The sequence below is a fragment of the Lactuca virosa genome, chromosome 8 (assembly GCF_052849685.1).
Source record: "Lactuca virosa cultivar CGN04683 chromosome 8, Lactuca_virosa_CGN04683_v6, whole genome shotgun sequence".
Lineage (NCBI taxonomy): Eukaryota > Viridiplantae > Streptophyta > Magnoliopsida > Asterales > Asteraceae > Lactuca > Lactuca virosa.
In genome coordinates this window covers 36656950-36674423 of record NC_136433.1, presented here as the reverse complement: position 1 = coordinate 36674423, position 17474 = coordinate 36656950, and positions in this window count along the sequence as shown.

The window sequence follows — 17474 nt, the reverse complement described above, 5'->3', positions numbered from 1 at the left end:
TAATGTGGTCCTAGAGATCCATCCTTGTCAAAGACCACGTTGAGGATAGGCAATTTTTATACGGCTGATAATATCTATTTTAGGAGATAGTTAGATATTTGCCACATGTAATACACGTTGTAAAAATGTTCAAAAAGGCCTAGATACAAGAAATAATTAAGAGTTGTACTTGGATTGAATCATTTTAACTTATGTTTGTTAACTTTTTTTTATCGACCATGGTTAATGTCAGTGATTTTAGTGTTATCAATACATCTAATGTATTAATGATTATCTTCAAGACAAGCTAAGTTCATTTTTATATTCCGAGATAGGAGATGTGAAGTGCACACTCGGATAACTAATGAGGATTTGGGAACATGAGGTTTGGGACAACTCCCCTGGTGGGGTTTTGACGGGCATCACCCCTGACGGGGTCTGGGGGGGCTCCCTTGCGGGGTGCGGGCCAACGCTGTTGACGGATTTTCGACGCAATTAGTGGCGAATTTTCGACGGAATGGTTGGTTGCAAATACACCCAGGAAATACTGACAAAACCCCTCTGTAACGCCCCAAAAATTACAGAGTGATTTTTCATTTTTAAAATAGGTTAACCAATTAAAAATATTTTGCTTGAAAACAAATAGTGACATTCAAGTGTTGAAAACCATTACGTTGACAGAGTTGAATTATGGTAACATCGAAAATCAATATCTTCGATACGTGTGTACAGTCCCGCCAAAATCTTCTCACGAACAACTTGCAAAACATTTAATCCATAACTTTAAACATAAAGCTTAGTGAGTTCCCCAATATACCACATATTCCATCATATATACACTGCATCCACATAAAGTCTTCGACTCTAGCGCCAACCTATCAACATACATACAATATTCATATCAGCACGAAACGTGTGAATGCTATGGTCCTCCCACGGTCTTACAATCACTCATTGTTGCATTCTTAATTATTATGATCTTCCCATAGTCTTACGTACAGTGGCCAATGTCCTCCCATGGTCTTCCTGCCATGGTCCTCCCATATCTTTTATACAAGTGTCATGGTCTCCCATGGTCTTTCATACAAATGTCATGGTCCTCCCATAGTCTTTCATGCGATTGTCAGGGTCTAAATCCTGGTTTTTCAAACATTACATAAAGTCATATGGAGTTAGAAATCAGATAAACAGTTGAACAGATGATTCGAGAACGAACAATCAGACAAGAACATCAAAGTAAGGCATTAGACCAAGAGTTCTCAGGCTATCCAACTTAAACTACATAAAGCCAAAGCTATCATTACCACATAATCATGTAAAATAAACACATAACATATACCAACATATTGTTGGATTAGGTGTCTAAGCCCATAACTATAATTAGTATGTACTTGACCCGAGAGTAGCATGGTCCATTTTGGGTTGCATTCACAAGAACAATCTGATAGGATGGATATTTGAGAAAGAGGTTATTTATGATTTATTGATATATTATAAGTATAATATATTAATTGAGGAATCATATTATTTAATTAGTATTGATCAAGAATTAATTTGGAATTAATTTAGTGATCAAAAGATGCTGATTAAATATACAGGGGGTTGATTGTGTAAATCAATGATACATATAGGTTGGGCTAATAATCCATGATTGATTAGTGATGGGCTAAGCTTATGTAAGGATCCATAAAGTGTTAGTCCATTACAAGCCTAAGTGTAAGAATTAGGGTTTACACATAACCCTTGGGATTATACACTATATATAATATATATATATATATATATATATATATATATATATATATATATATATATATGTAACCCCTTGGCCTAAAATCGTACACACTAGTCTTCTTAGAGAAACTATAGCCGATTTTGAGTGCCTTCATCTTTTATCTCAAGTTCTCTAGTTGTTGGTGGTGTTTTGTGAACCATTTGAGACATCACACTTGAGGTGTTAAGCTCTTGAAATTCCAAATTCTACAAGCTACAATATAGAGGTATTCATCTAACTTGATTTTATGTTGCAAATGTCAGAATTGTATGCTAGTTGTAGGCTTCATGCTTTAGATAATTTTATTGCATGTATAATTAGAGAAAACTTAGATCCAAAGCATTTGGATTGTATGTGCACCATAGGGATGTTAGAGTACATAAAACTCAACAGTGGTATCAGAGTCATGGGTGTTTTCTGTTATATAGATGCTTTGCTTAATTGTTCAAAGCTAGAAAAAGTCGAAAAACTGCACTCTAAAAGAGGGACTCGACGATTCCATACATGAACTCGATGAGTTCATAGTGAACTCGACGAGTCCATAATCTGACTCGACAAGTCGGATAGCATGTTTGCAGTTTTTTGGGGTTTTTGGCCAGAATTGGATTTGCATCATTACCTTAAACTGTTTTTGTATCATAAAATCTGTTTTTTCTGATATGGTAATGGTTATCCCATCCAATTAAAAGATAGTTGTCAAAATTTTAAGATAATTGTGAGTTTGAAACTATCTTACTATAAGAGTTGCATTAGGTCAAATTTGTGAGAAATAAAAAATATATGATAATTTTATTAGTTTAAAATTTGATCTAAATGTTTTGAAGAGTTACAAAACTTGTCTTTAAGTTTTGGAATTCTAAAAGTTTTTTTGAAGAGTTACAAACTTGCCATCATGTTTTGGAACTCAAAAAGTTTTTTAAGGAGTTACAAAACTTGTCATCAAGTTTGGAATTCAAAGGTTTTAAAAGAGTTACAAAACTTGCCCTCAAGTTTTGGTATTTGAAAAGTCTCAAATCAAGAAACATTGAATTCTAAAACTCTTGTAAATGAAAGGTTTGAAAAGATGCACCTCTTGGGTTCATAACTTAAAAATTAATTAAATAGGTTTTAATTTTGAATTTTTATATTTAGCACTTTGATGTTTTGAATAGTTCAAATTACATCTTTATGGATTTCATTAAATTAATTAAATGTTTAATTAAAAGAGAAGATTAATAAATCCACGTTCACATGGCTTAAGTTTAATTAAATTAAGAGTATAGTTTAATTAATAGATTAAACCACAAAGTATTTTAAAAGTTTAAAATACACCCTTATATTATATAAAATTAAAAGTTTAATATATTATATATGTATAAGTTAAAAAGTCAGTATTACCGTTAGTAGACCTCATTCACGAAGCTGGTCTATAAGGGGTGTTTAAGGAAGCGGCCTGTAAAATAATCGTCATTGGGTATCCATTCTTACCCACCGCACTCTTGACTAGTGGAGGGTCGTTAGCCGAACGGGTTTGATAGGACATTTAAATCCTCATTAAAAGTATAATGAAATACAAAGTAACTAAACACTTTATAAATTCTCAATCTTAGTTACTTTAGGAAAAATGTGAATTTGATGCTAACCCATGAAATTGCACATTGCACCTTATTAGTCAGTTAGTGGAGCGTGTGTGGTTAACCGGCACACTAATGTGGACTAATGAAGGATGGCAATGGGTTTCTCGTAAATTATCATTGATCAATGGAGCGTGTGTGGTTAACCGGCACATTGATTAGGTGATTAATGACATCGAGAGTACCAAGCTAATTTGCATGGTTATTCACACATTGTTTGTGATCCTCGGTATCCCAGTCACAAACTTGAAGGGCATAATCGAGATTAAACATGCCATTGAAAATTTCAATGAATCTCAAAAGATTCTAGGAATTTCAATTCATTTAAAACCTAATATTCATTTTCGTTTTTCATGGTGGAAATTGGTAAATCGTCATTTACCTACCTTCAAATATTTTGCAATTGGATTACGGCACTCTTCTGGATTGTAGAATATTGTGTTGGGTCCTAGCCTTAATATTTCATTTGGGTGTTATATTAAGGACTTAAATCAATTAACTTGAATTTCTCCCTTGTAGATGACTAGTTCTGACAACTATGGTCTACCTTATCCTTTTGGAAAAGACTTTCCTTATAAAGATGGTTTTCCACAAGACGATCGAGGTGAAAGATTAATCCCTTCTTCATGTTGTAGTGGAACTTCTCTTCCTCCACCTCCTCCAATTATTCTCCCTGACCCACATGTTCGTCGACTTGAAAAGTTCAAGGTCACTCAAACCCTATTGGCTAGTAAACACAAAGATGGAAAGTTTGTGTGTGCACACGTCTTGGAGATGAAGTCACACATTGACAAGTTGGGAATGTTAGGTGTCGTTGTCTCGAGGAAGTTGGTTGTTAACTTGGTTCTTCAATCACTTCCTAAGTCATATAGTGAGTTCGTTAAAGATTACTATATGACAGACCACAACGTGACCCTTATCGATCTTACCTATTTTCTAATTGCTGTTGAATCAGAAATGATTTGGCGCACTGGTAATGCAAATTTGATTGGAAGATCTACTTCCCAAATTTCCATGGACATTGACAATGGCGACATTGGAAGTCAAGAAAAGTTTTCTCTTCCCAATGGAAAGGGATCGGCCATGGTCGAACCATTAGACCAAATGGTAAAGAGAAAGGCTAAGTCTGAGATTGTCCCGTGTACCATTCCGAGAGAGTCTATTTGTTTCTATTGCCAAGAGAAGGGGCATCGGTTGCGAAGCTGTCCTGACTACCTGAGAAATCTAAGAGATGGTAAAATCAAATTGTATGATTCTACTTCAGGTAAGTACACTATCTAACTCTATTAAGTTCCTACTTATAGATTCTTAATAACATGATGTGATAAGATTACATTTTGATGTTTTATAGAATCAAAGAAAAGAAAGGAAGCTTAAAGGAAAAGCATGCTGAGTCTGATCGCGAAGAGATGGATTTCGATCGAATGATTCGATGATCAAAATTGTGAGCTGCTACTTAGGAGTTATGATAAATTGCTTAGAAATATGTAGTAACATAGTTTTCATTTGTAATTGCATTGTAAGGAGACGTTTTTCCGCAGTCTTATAAATAAAGAAAATTTTGATTTTATCTTATTTTATAATTCATTGCAATGACATTTGTGAAAATTGATGTTTGTATGTTTCTATTTTTAGCAATATGGATTTGATTCTTTCGTTTGTGGTAGTGTCTAAATTTACCAATTTAGGAAAGATTCTCATCACCAAGTTTCAATTGGACAGAAACTTGGAATCACGCAACTTGTATTGTGTGATGAATGAGAACCTTCGTCTTTGGGAAATTAAGACTAATTCCTTGTTCACATATAGATGTGAGTCAAGTGAAGGACTAAAGGATCTAATACACTTTGTTGTGTACTGGTAAGGTCCACCACAAAGATCGATAAGACTATTCGTCATGATTTACTAAAAGTTTAGTAAATATGGTTATGCTTACAAGATTAAGTGTAATTCTGAATCATTGAAAAGTTTCAATGTATGGCAGAACGAATAAGAAGAATCAAATTAGGCAGAAAGATAAAAGTTTCTCCAATCTGAAAGGAAAGGGGAGTACTTTAGTATCGTGTTTTATGATCATCTTAATGATTATGAAAACCATATCATAGTTGATCCTCTAAGGACGCCTTAGTGCACTTGTATGGCTAAGAAGAGGAATCGGGAATTGTTGAAATGGTTAAATAAAAAAGGTGAGTCATACTTCGTTCCAAAATCAAGCCTTAGAGTCATACTCCAAGATTGTTCCTTGAGTGACATATCTTAAGTAGCTTTATAACACATTTAGAATTGGTAGTTGTGATGTCTTTAAGACAAAGTCTAACTAAGACCAATTATATGAAGTGTTTTTCCATGATAAGAATCCGCACTAACTCTTGAATATTTGTTTGTCAAGAAATGTTTCTTGACAAGAGAATCTTATATGTCAAGAAGTCAGTAGGAGTCTTAAAGATCTTGAAAAGTTTCAGGAACTAATCAAGAATAAACCTATTGTGTATCACTAGCTCACGACTTGAGGTTTGTAACCTATCGTGTTGACATATTTTTGTTTCTGTGCCCATTCCAGTTAAAAGTTGACTATGCATGTGAGTTCTATGAGTTCTCAATTGTTTGCATAAGGCGAAGTACCTTGATCAGTGAAAGTTCATTGATCTGTATTGGTGAGCTGCTTAACAACTTGGAAGACATGGTAGGCCCTTGTGCTACTAAGTGGCAAGAAATTAAGATTGAACAAGTTCAGTCCATATGAGTTTGAATTTGTCATAGATCTTGTCTTATGATAATGGTTGGGAATGACAGATTCACATGGATAGGAACACATACACCATAAAATCTAAGTGTCATAAGGTTTCTCTCAAATTCATGAAAATGATTGTGAGGAAACGCTTTCACTAAGTAGATTTTAAGGAGATAGCAGTTGTGTTAATTGCGTTCTCAAATTCGATTATGACTACGACATCCCTCTTCGTAGATCGAATTGTGAGAAATGGCAAATAGTTTGAACATTTGGAACTTATTGCTGTAAGTTCTGAAATAGTTTAGACACACATATGGGCTTTCTAATAAAAAGTGTATGAGCTTAGATAAAGGCTTATCGAAGCATCTTGTATCAGAAATCTGAACTTTGGTAAGAAAGTCAATAAAGTATTGATTTCTAAAAGTCCAGCTGATTTTGGATACATGTCAAAGCTAGTGGGAACATAAATGTTATGCTAGTAAATAAATAATTGTTATGGTTGTGGGAGCATAATTTGTAACATCCTAAAATTCAAGACCAAAAATTTCATTTTTATATATTAGAAAAACACTTAATAGCTTTGTTCCGAACATTGAAAACGTTTCATTTAAAATAATTATCAGAGTCTAATCCCAAAGATCACATAATGCGGAATACTATGGGTGAATGCGATGCGATCGTCCCGAGCTCCTTTTCCGAAAACTGAAGGTACCTGAAACCAAAACTGTAAACCGTAAGCACGAAGCTTAGTGAGTTCCCCAAATACCACATACCATACATATCAACTGGGCTATACATGCCATACATACTGTGAGCCATACATATCAATCATATATCAAATAAGGTGCTATGGGCCGCACATAGTCTTACTGTTATGCCACGGGCCGCCACGTGGTCTTTCTTGCCAAGCCAGGGGCCACCCCCTAGGTCTTACAGACAAGTGCCAAGAGCCGCGTCTTGGTCTTCCATGCAAGTATCACAAAGAGAATTAGCATACATACTACTCTACTTAGCTAATGAGCATACAGTATGCCAGGAGCCACCTCCTGGTCTTTCATGCATATTGCCTAGGGCTAACCCCCAGGTCTTCCTGTCATTCATAATAGCATACTGTGTGCCAGGAGCTACCCCTGGTCTTTCATACATAGTGCCTAGGGCTAACCCCCGGGTCTTCCTATCATACATAATAACATATTGTGTGCCAGGAGCTACCCCCTGGTCTTTCATACATAGTGCCTAGGGCTAACCCCCGGGTCTTCCAACCATACATAAACTAAATGGGCCGACATTGTGGCTGTAGACCCATACACACAGTGAGGAGACTCACCTTGCACTTTTGAAGACTTGCAGATAATCCTCTGGCTGCTAACTGGCAATTCCCGAACTGCTAATTCTTCGGCTCCCCGAGCTATCAATACCAAATAACACTTACTCCAAAACGAATAATCCTTCTTAGGGTAAATGACCATTTTACCCCTGCTCTAATCTGGACCATGTCCAAGGCCCAATTCCATCTAATCTTTCTAAGCCCACTAATGGCCCAATTTGCTAAATTGGGCCCAATCCCTCTAATGGGCCTTATCCTAAGCCCAAACATATTCTTGGCCCAAATTATTTGACTTCTGATGGCCCACTAAGGCCCAAAGAACTAAAGTCCAATGCATGGCCCAATCTGAGGCCCAATATCGCAAAACCCACTCTGAATAAGTATGCGGGGCGTACTCAGCTGTACGCAGGGCGTACTAGGCTTGTGACATGTACGCTGCGCGTACCAGCTTGTACGCCCAACGTACTCCCCTGTTAAGCCCTTTCTTCTATTAAGTACTTAATGCTTCTATCGAATGGTCCAAATCATAGATCTAAGTTCCTCTAAACGTCTGAATCCATAAAGTCACCAACTTGGTGACTTTGCATACCCTAAAAAAGCCCAAACTCCAAAAATGGTATTCTACTTCAATAAAAATGGTCTTAACTCTTGCATGAGCCCATTAAGACCACCAAGATGACAACTTTCTGTCTTAGGTAGTCATTTAGCACCAAGGGTTGCAACCCTTAGTCTAGGAATCAGATTTGGACCATAAAGCTTCATCCTTGGGACCAAAAAGGTACAAAACTCCATCATAATAGATCTAAGCGTTCAATAGACAAGTTCAAGACTTTATACCTCAAGAAAGTCTGAAATGAAGCAATAACCCCAGATCTATATCTTCTCCTTTAAACCACCACCTTGCTTTGCTCTTCACTTCCTTGAGAAATGGATCCAAAACACCAAAATGCTCTCTAATGGCCTTCTAAGCTCCAAGAACACTCAATGGAGGATTAGGGTTTTGTGGTAGTTGCTTTAAGGTGAGAGGGAGGCTGATCCTTGAAGCATTATGTTCTTTATATAGTGGCATGCCTTAAAATTAGGGTTTAGTGACTTTGAGCGTACGTTGGGCGTACGGCTCTCCGTTAAGGATGTCAAAAACCCCCCGCGGAACCCCATTCCCACGGGACCCCAATACCGTATGGGACTAATTTTTAAAAAAATTCGGGAGCGGGGGCGAGATTAACCCCCGTTTATTTTCGGGACCGGGGCCGGGAGTGAGTATTTCCGTCCCGTACTCCCGTGGGGGCCCCGTTTATATTTATATAAAAAATATACTTATTTTATGTAAAATAGAAATGGGTTATGGGAAACTAATTTTAGTTTTAGGGCTTCACAAATCACCGCTTCAGGCCTTAAGCTTTATTCGGTCTTCCTCTTCCCAAAGACCCAAACAGTGAACGACGAATCGAGTCAATCGATGATCGATTAGCAGCTAGCTTTGAGCCTTCAACTGGAGAGTGGATATTGACGAGAATAGGACCGACTCCGAGAGTATGAGTCTTCGACAGTTCGTGTAACAACGTAATTTCCAAAACAATTTTTCATTTTAAAACATACTTTTATTCATAAGATAATATCAAAACATAATGTATCCAATGTTATCATAACAAAACATATCCCAGAATCTCAAGACATAAGCTCCATAAGTGTGTACGAATCATGTCGGCGCCTTCCCGCGATCCTCGCTAGTACCTGAAACACATAACACAACAACTGTAAGCATAAATGCTTAGTGAGTTCCCCAAAATACCACATACGTACATACGCCACTCAAGGCTATAAGACCTTCCGGTCGCTGTGTCTTAGAGGACTTCCGTCCCACAACCCTGGTAGACCTTCCGGTCCTACCCGTAATGACCTTCCGGTCCATATCATCTTGACCTTCCGGTCCTTAGCATTCATAACATACATAACACATCCATATCATATAACAGCATACATCACATACATCTCATAGCATATAAGACCTTCCGGTCACACATAGGTACCACTCTAGGTACAGTATAGTGAGAAGACTCACCTCGTACGAAGTCGGATAAACTCTCGTGCTTGACGTCCCGACCTAGCCTCCTCCTATCATACGAATAACATTCCTGATCAATACCCTCTCATAGCCTCATCTCTAAAGATTGGGTAGAAGGCCATCCTACCCCTCCCTGAGCTCTCCTGAATCAGCTTGACCAAAACCCTAAGGTCAACTGAAGTCAACGGTCAAACTTTGACCCGACTCGTCGAGTGCACATGGGCGACTCGGCGAGTCCATGCGGGTCCTCAGAATCCTTCTAGCCTCACTTGGCACGTCGAGTCATCCCTTCACTCGACGGGTTACACCTGTCACAAATCGCGGGGCAACCCCGACTCGACTCGTCGAGTCCACTTATGAACTCGGCGAGTAGCGTCCATGGCAACACTCAAATGACCTTCTGAGGTCAGATCCGCTCCTTTAATCTATAGATCTGCCCTCCTCATCTACAATAATCACGTAAAGGTCCGACCTTTACGCTCATGCAACACACATAGGGCTCTCTTTGGTGAAATCATCTCTAAAAAGGCAACCTAAGATCATTTCTTCCATAGAACAACATAAAGCAGGTTGGATAAGGCTCTTTGGACCTCTAAAGGTCCAGATCCAGAGTCTAACACTCAAAGGGACAATATACTCATCATTTCAAGCCAATAAAAGGGTATAGAAAACCCTAAATTCAAGGATCTCATACTAAACAGAAGAAGGGATCGATTTACTACCTCAAAGTTGCAGATCCAAGCTGGAAATCCACAGAATAGCAATCCCCTTGACCTCCTCTTGCTGGAAACACCTTCTTCTTTGCAAAAACCACACTAATAAGGATCAAAAAGGCTCTCTCTCTTATACCACTCGCTCAAGCTCTCTAGGGTTTCTCTCTCTGGACTGGTAGCCGCAAATGAGAGCTATAAGGACCCTTAAATAGGGCACAGGCCCAAAGATTTAGGGTTTCTGCCTACAGCGCGGACTCGTCGAGTCCACCCATCGACTCGTCGAGTCCCTTCATTAGTCCAGTCAGCAAATCGCGATCCTACTCGACGAGTCTAGGCGTCAACTCGTCGAGTCCCTCCTCATAACTCAAAATAAATGAATAACATAGAATACCTGGGAATCTGAATGTTACAATTCTCCCCCACTAGAATCAGACTTCGCCCTCGAAGTCTCGCTCGACAAACAACTCTGGATGCTGCTCCCGCATCTCCATCTCCGGCTCCCAAGTCAGCTCGGACCCTCTCCGATGTTGCCACTGGACCTGAACTAGGGGCACCTCCTTGTTCCGCAGAACCTTGATCTTTCGATCCAGGATCGCGATCGGTCTCTCAACATAATTCAGTCTCGCATCCACCTGAATATCCTCCAGCGGCACCACCGCCGACTCGTCGGCTATACACTTCATCAACTGAGACGCGTGGAAGGTATCATGAATCTGGCTCAACTCCGCAGGTAGCTCCAAACGATACGCTACCCTGCCCACCCTCGCGGTCACCCTGAACGGACCAATGTACCGGGGCCCCAGCTTGCCCCTCTTCCTGAATCGGATCACTCCTTTCCAAGGAGACACCTTCAGGAGTACGAAGTCTCCCACCTGAAACTCAAGCTCGGATCATCGCCTATCCGCATAACTCTTCTGGCGACTCTGAGCTGTCAACAACCTCTGCCTGACCTGTTGTATCTGCTCAGTCGTCTGAAGCACTATCTCAGTGCTACCCATCACGCGTTGCCCTACCTCTCCCCAGCAAATGGGAGTCCGACATATCCTCCCATACAACAACTCGAAGGGAGGCATACCAATACTCGAATGGTGGCTGTTCTTATAGGAAAACTCAGCCAACGGCAAGTACGTGTCCCAACTTCCTCCGAAGTCCAACACGCATGCTCGAAGCATGTCCTCGAGCGTCTGAATCGTCCGCTCACTCTGCCCGTCCGTCTGTGGGTGGTATGCGGTACTGAAATGCAGCCTCGTACCCAACTCCTCATGAAACTTCTTCCAGAACCTGGAAGTGAAACGTACATCTCGATATGACACAATCGAGATCGGTGCTCCATGACGCGATACCACCTCTCTCACATACAACTCGGCCAGCCTCTCTACGGAAGAGCTCTCACTGATAGCAAGGAAGTGAGCGCTCTTCGTCAGCCGGTCAACGATCACCCATATTGCATCGACGCCCCTCGCGGTCCTCGGCAATTTGGTGATAAAATCCATAGAAATCTTTTCCCACTTCCACTGGGGAACCTCAAGTGGCTGCAACTTGCCATGCGGACGCTGGTGCTCGGCCTTAACCTTGCGACAGGTCAAGCACCTCTCAACAAACCACGCGACATCCCTCTTCATACAGGGCCACCAATACTCTCTCTTCAGGTCCAAATACATCTTAGTGGCCCCGGGATGGATCGAGAACCTCGATCTGTGCGCCTCCTCCATCAGAATGGTACGTGCCCCGCCTGCGTACGACACCCAAATCCGACCTTGGAAGGTCATAAGACCTCGGCTATCGGTAACGAACTCAGGTACCTGCCCAATCACCCGCTCTCTCTTACGGTTCTCCGATATCACGGCCTCTGACTGGGCCTCCCGAATGGTGTCCAACACCGGAGTCATCACCGTCAACCGCCTACAAATGTCTCGAATCGGGGCACTCTCTGCCCTACGGCTCAGAGCATCAGCTACAACATTAGCTTTTACCGGGTGGTACAGGATCTCACAATCGTAATCCTTTACCACATCCAACCATCTCCTCTGGCGCATATTCAGGTTGGCCTGATCCATTAAATACTTCAAACTCTTGTGGTCCGTGTATATGGTACACCGAACCCCATACAGATAGTGACGCCAGATCTTGAGGGCGAACACCACTACCCCCAACTCCAGATCGTGGGTGGGATACCTTGTCTCATGAGGCTTCAGCTGCCTCGATGCATACGCTATCACATGCCCTCTCTGCATAAGCACCACACCCAACCCCGATATCGATGCGTCGTAGTACACCACAAAATCCTCCATTCCATCTGGAAGGGATAACATCGGGGCTTCGCACAACCTCTGGCGAAGAGTCTCAAACGAGGTCTGCTGCTCCAGACCCCACAAAAAAGCAACGCCCTTCCGGGTCAACCTGGTGAGAGGCACGGCAATCTTGGAGAAATCCTTGATAAATCTCCGATAGTAGCCGGCCAACCCCAAAAAACTCCTGATCTCGGTGGGGGATCTCGGTACCTCGCAACTCATCACAGCCTCAATCTTGGCCGGATCGACCAATATCCCATTCTGGTTAACGAGATGCCCCAAGAACTGGACCTCTCGTAACCAGAAATCACACTTGGAGAATTTCGCGTAAAGCCTCTCCGACCTCAATACTCCGAGGATCTCTCTCAAATGCTCCTTATGCTGCTCTCTGGATCTCGAATACACCAGTATATCGTCGATGGACACGACAACCGAACGATCCAGCATCGGTCTGTACACCCTGTTCATGAGATCCATGAACGCTGCCGGTGCGTTGGTGAGCCCAAAAGGCATCACCACGAACTCGTAATGCCCATAACGAGTCATGAATGCCGTCTTCTGGATATCCTCATCTCGCACCCTCATCTGGTGATATCCAGACCTCAAATCTATCTTGGAGAACCAAGATGCTCCCTGCAACTGATTGAACAGATCATCAATCCTCGGTAGTGGATAACGGTTCTTGACCGTCAACTTGTTCAACTCCCGGTAATCAATGCACATCCGGTGTGAACCATCCTTTTTCTTGACAAAAAGGATCGGCGCTCCCCAAGGTGAGCTACTCGGTCTGATAAATCCTTTCCCCAACAGCTCCTGAAGTTGTGAGGATAACTCCTGCATCTCTGGTGGCGCAAGGCGATAGGGCGCCTTGGCGATAGGCGCCGCTCCCAGAACCAAATCGATGCGAAACTCCACTTGCCTCTCGGGAGGCACACCCGGCAACTCCTCGGGGAAAACATCCGGGAACTCACGCACTATTGACACATCACTAACCGATCTCGGCCTCTCCGCTGCTACTCGTGTGTCCATCACGTAGGCCACAAACCCAGTACAACCCTGTTGTAGACTCTGCCTCGCTCTAGCAGCCGAACAGAACGCTGACCCAGAACGGGTACCCTCGCCGTACACCGTAAGTACTCCCCCACTAGGGTCTCGTATCGTCACCAACTGTCGCTCGCAGTCTATAACAACCCCAAATCAGCTCAACCAATCCATGCCCATTATGACACACACGTCCCCCATCGCAATCGGGACTAGATCTATCGGGAACTCAACACTGAAGATCTCGAGTACGCATCCTCGAATCACATCCGTAGCATACACCGCTCACTCGTCAGCTATGGAAACTCGTAGAGGTCGACTCAACACCTCCCGCTGGATACTGATGTGCTGACTAAACGCTAACGACACAAAAGACCGACTCGCACCCGAGTCAAATAACACCAAAGCAGGTACAGAACTCACAAGAAAACTACCTACGCATATCATAATATAAACACAATATCTCAAACTCAGCATAAATAAATGAAGGAATACATACCAGCCACGACATCGGGCGCTGCGCGGACCTCCTCCGCTGTCAACTGGAAGGCTCTCCCGCGAGCCTTCGGTGCCTCGGCCTTCATCGGCCGAACCTCAATAGCTCGCACGGCAGCAGGGGCAGATCCCTGCGGTGCTCCCAGTGCTGTCCCCCGCAGCTGCGGACACTCGGCCTTCCGATGTCCGGTTTGGTTGCAATGAAAGCAAACCATGAACCCCTTGGGGCAATCCTTGGCTATGTGCCCCTCCTTGCCACATTTGTAGCAAACACCTGATCGACAAACCCCATCATGTCCCTTGCCGCACTTCCCACAAGTGCGGCCCTTCTGGCCTCCAGATCTCGAATCGGCGGGCTTTGCCAGCTTGGCTGCCGGCTGAGACTGTGTCGGCCGCCGGTCCCTCCCCTGAGACTCGGCCTCCTCCCGGGCCTGAGTCTCCAGCTCAATCTCCCTCTTCCGGGCATTTTCCTGGAGCCCAGCAAATGTCCGGTATGATGAGTTCGCCACGAACTCCCTGATATCCCTCCTCAAAATGCTCAAGTACCGACTCATGTGTGCCTGCTCAGACGACACGTGCTCAGGGCAAAACAACGCCCTCTTATGGAACATCCGTGTGATCACGGTCACTGACTCCGTCCCCTGCTTGAGGGACAAAAACTCTTGTGCCAACCGTTCCCTCTCCACCGGGGGAACATACTCGTCTCTGAACATGATGGTGAACCTCTCCCAGGTCAACTCTGAAATCTCTGCAAGAGTGTAGTTCGCCGTCACAAACTTCCACCAGTCCTTCGCTCCCAAGCGAAGCTGGTTCAGTGCAAACCGAACCCTCAAATGCTCCGGACACGAACAGGTGTAGAAGCATCCCTCGATATCAGAAATCCATCTCATCGCAACAATCGGATCATGCGCCCCATCAAACTCCGGTGGCTTCGTGTTGCTGAACTCCCGGAACAACATCGAGTCACCCCCCTGAGGTCTAGCAGTAGCAACAGCTGCAGTAGCTGCAGCAGCCGCAGCCTCAGTAACCGATGTGTACCGCTCATCAAAGGTCTCAATCAGTGTGGTCTTGATAGACCCAAACATCTCCGGAATCTCGGCTCGGATCGCCGTAGCCACCTCATAGTGGATCATCTGACGAAGCTCCTCGTCACTCACGCCGCTCGTCTCAGGTCTATGGCGTGTCCCAACCATGATGTCTCTGTAATACAAACATAAAATAACGGAGACTCGCTCGAGTATACTCGCACTCGATCACTCAACCCTACTTGTTCCCTAGTACCCTAAGGATTCTTACTTGGACTGCGCACTGATCCGGTGTCTTCAGTAGTACGGGCCCTATACTACCGTCCACACCGCATCAGTATTCACCCCAAGTCCTCCTCCTAGGATCCCAGATCACAAGTACTCTACATCTCGCTAGCATAGGCTACCCTTCGGTAGACCTCTCATAAGCTCCTCACTGTTACCTACTCACTCTCAAGCATCTCATAGCAGCATAAATCTTCCTAGGCTAAGGCATCACAAATCAGGCCACTCTAGTCCTAATATGAATACCTAGCCTACTCTAGCATGCGTAACATATCATAACATAACTCATAACACATAATGTAAGGGTATTTTGGGAAATCACCGTTCGGGCGCTGGCTGATCGTACACACTGCTTCCTTCTGCTTTTCTCAAATTCTTTTACTTTTTTGAAAAATTGTTTATCTTATGAAAAACTCTCTCAAATCCTCAGTTTGAGTTCAAATACACCCGAAGGTGCATCCGAATCCCTCAAACCAAGGCTCTGATACCAACTTGTAACAACGTAAATTTCCAAAACAATTTTTCATTTTTAAAACATACTTTTATTCATAAGATAATATCAAAACATAATGTATCCAATGTTATCATAACAAAACATATCCCAGAATCTCAAGACATAAACTCCATGAGTGTGTACGGATCATGCCGGCGCCTTCCCGCGATCCTCGCTAGTACCTGAAACACATAACACACAACAACTGTAAGCATAAATGCTTAGTGAGTTCCCCAAAATACCACATACGCCACTCAAGGCTATAAGACCTTCCGGTCGCTGTGTCTTAGAGGACTTCCGTCCCACAACCCTGGTAGACCTTCCGGTCCTACCCGTAATGACCTTCCGGTCCATATCATCTTGACCTTCCGGTCCATATCATAATGACCTTCCGGTCCTTAGCATTCATAACATACATAACACATCCATATCATATAACAGCATACAACACATACATCTCATAGCATATAAGACCTTCCGGTCACACATAGGTACCACTCTAGGTACAGTATAGTGAGAAGACTCACCTCGTACGAAGTCGGATAAACTCTCGTGCTTGACGTCCCGAACTAGCCTCCTCCTATCATACGAATAACATTCCTGATCAATACCCTCTCATAGCCTCTCATAGCCTCATCTCTAAAGATTGGGTAGAAGGCCATCCTACCCCTCCCTGAGCTCTCCTGAATCCGCTTGACCAAAACCCTAAGGTCAACTGAAGTCAACGGTCAAACTTTGACCCGATTCGTCGAGTGCACATGGGCGACTCGGCGAGTCCATGCGGGTCCTCAGAATCCTTCTAGCCTCACTTGGCACGTCGAGTCATCCCTTCACTCGACGGGTTACACCTGTCACGAATCGCGGGGCAACCCCGACTCGACTCGTCGAGTCCACTTATGAATTCGGCGAGTAGCGTCCATGACAACACTCAAATGACCTTCTGAGGTCAGATCCGCTCCTCTAATCTATAGATCTGCCCTCCCCATCTACAATAATCACGTAAAGGTCCGACCTTTATGCTCATGCAACACACATAGGGCTCTCTTTGGTGAAATCATCTCTAAAAAGGCAACCTAAGATCATTTCTTCCATGGAACAACATAAAGCAGGTTGGATAAGGCTCTTTGGACCTCTAAAGGTCCAGATCCAGAGTCTAACATTCAAAGGGACAATATACTCATCATTTCAAGCCAATAAAAGGGTATAGAAAACCCTAAATTCAAGGATCTCATACTAAACAGAAGAAGGGATCGATTTACTACCTCAAAGTTGCAGATCCAAGCTGGAAATCCACAGAATAGCAATCCCCTTGACCTCCTCTTGCTAGAAACACCTTCTTCTTTGCAAAAACCACACTAATAAGGATCAAAAAGGCTCTCTCTCTTATACCACTCGCTCAAGCTCTCTAGGGTTTCTCTCTCTGGACTGGTAGCCGCAAATGAGGGATATAAGGACCCTTAAATAGGGCACAGGCCCAAAGATTTAGGGTTTCTGCCCACTGCGCGGACTCGTCGAGTCCACCCATCGACTCGTCGAGTCCCTTCATTAATCTAGTCAGCAAATCGCGATCCTACTCGACGAGTCTAGGCGTCAACTCGTCGAGTCCCTCCTCATAACTCAAAATAAATGAATAACATAGAAT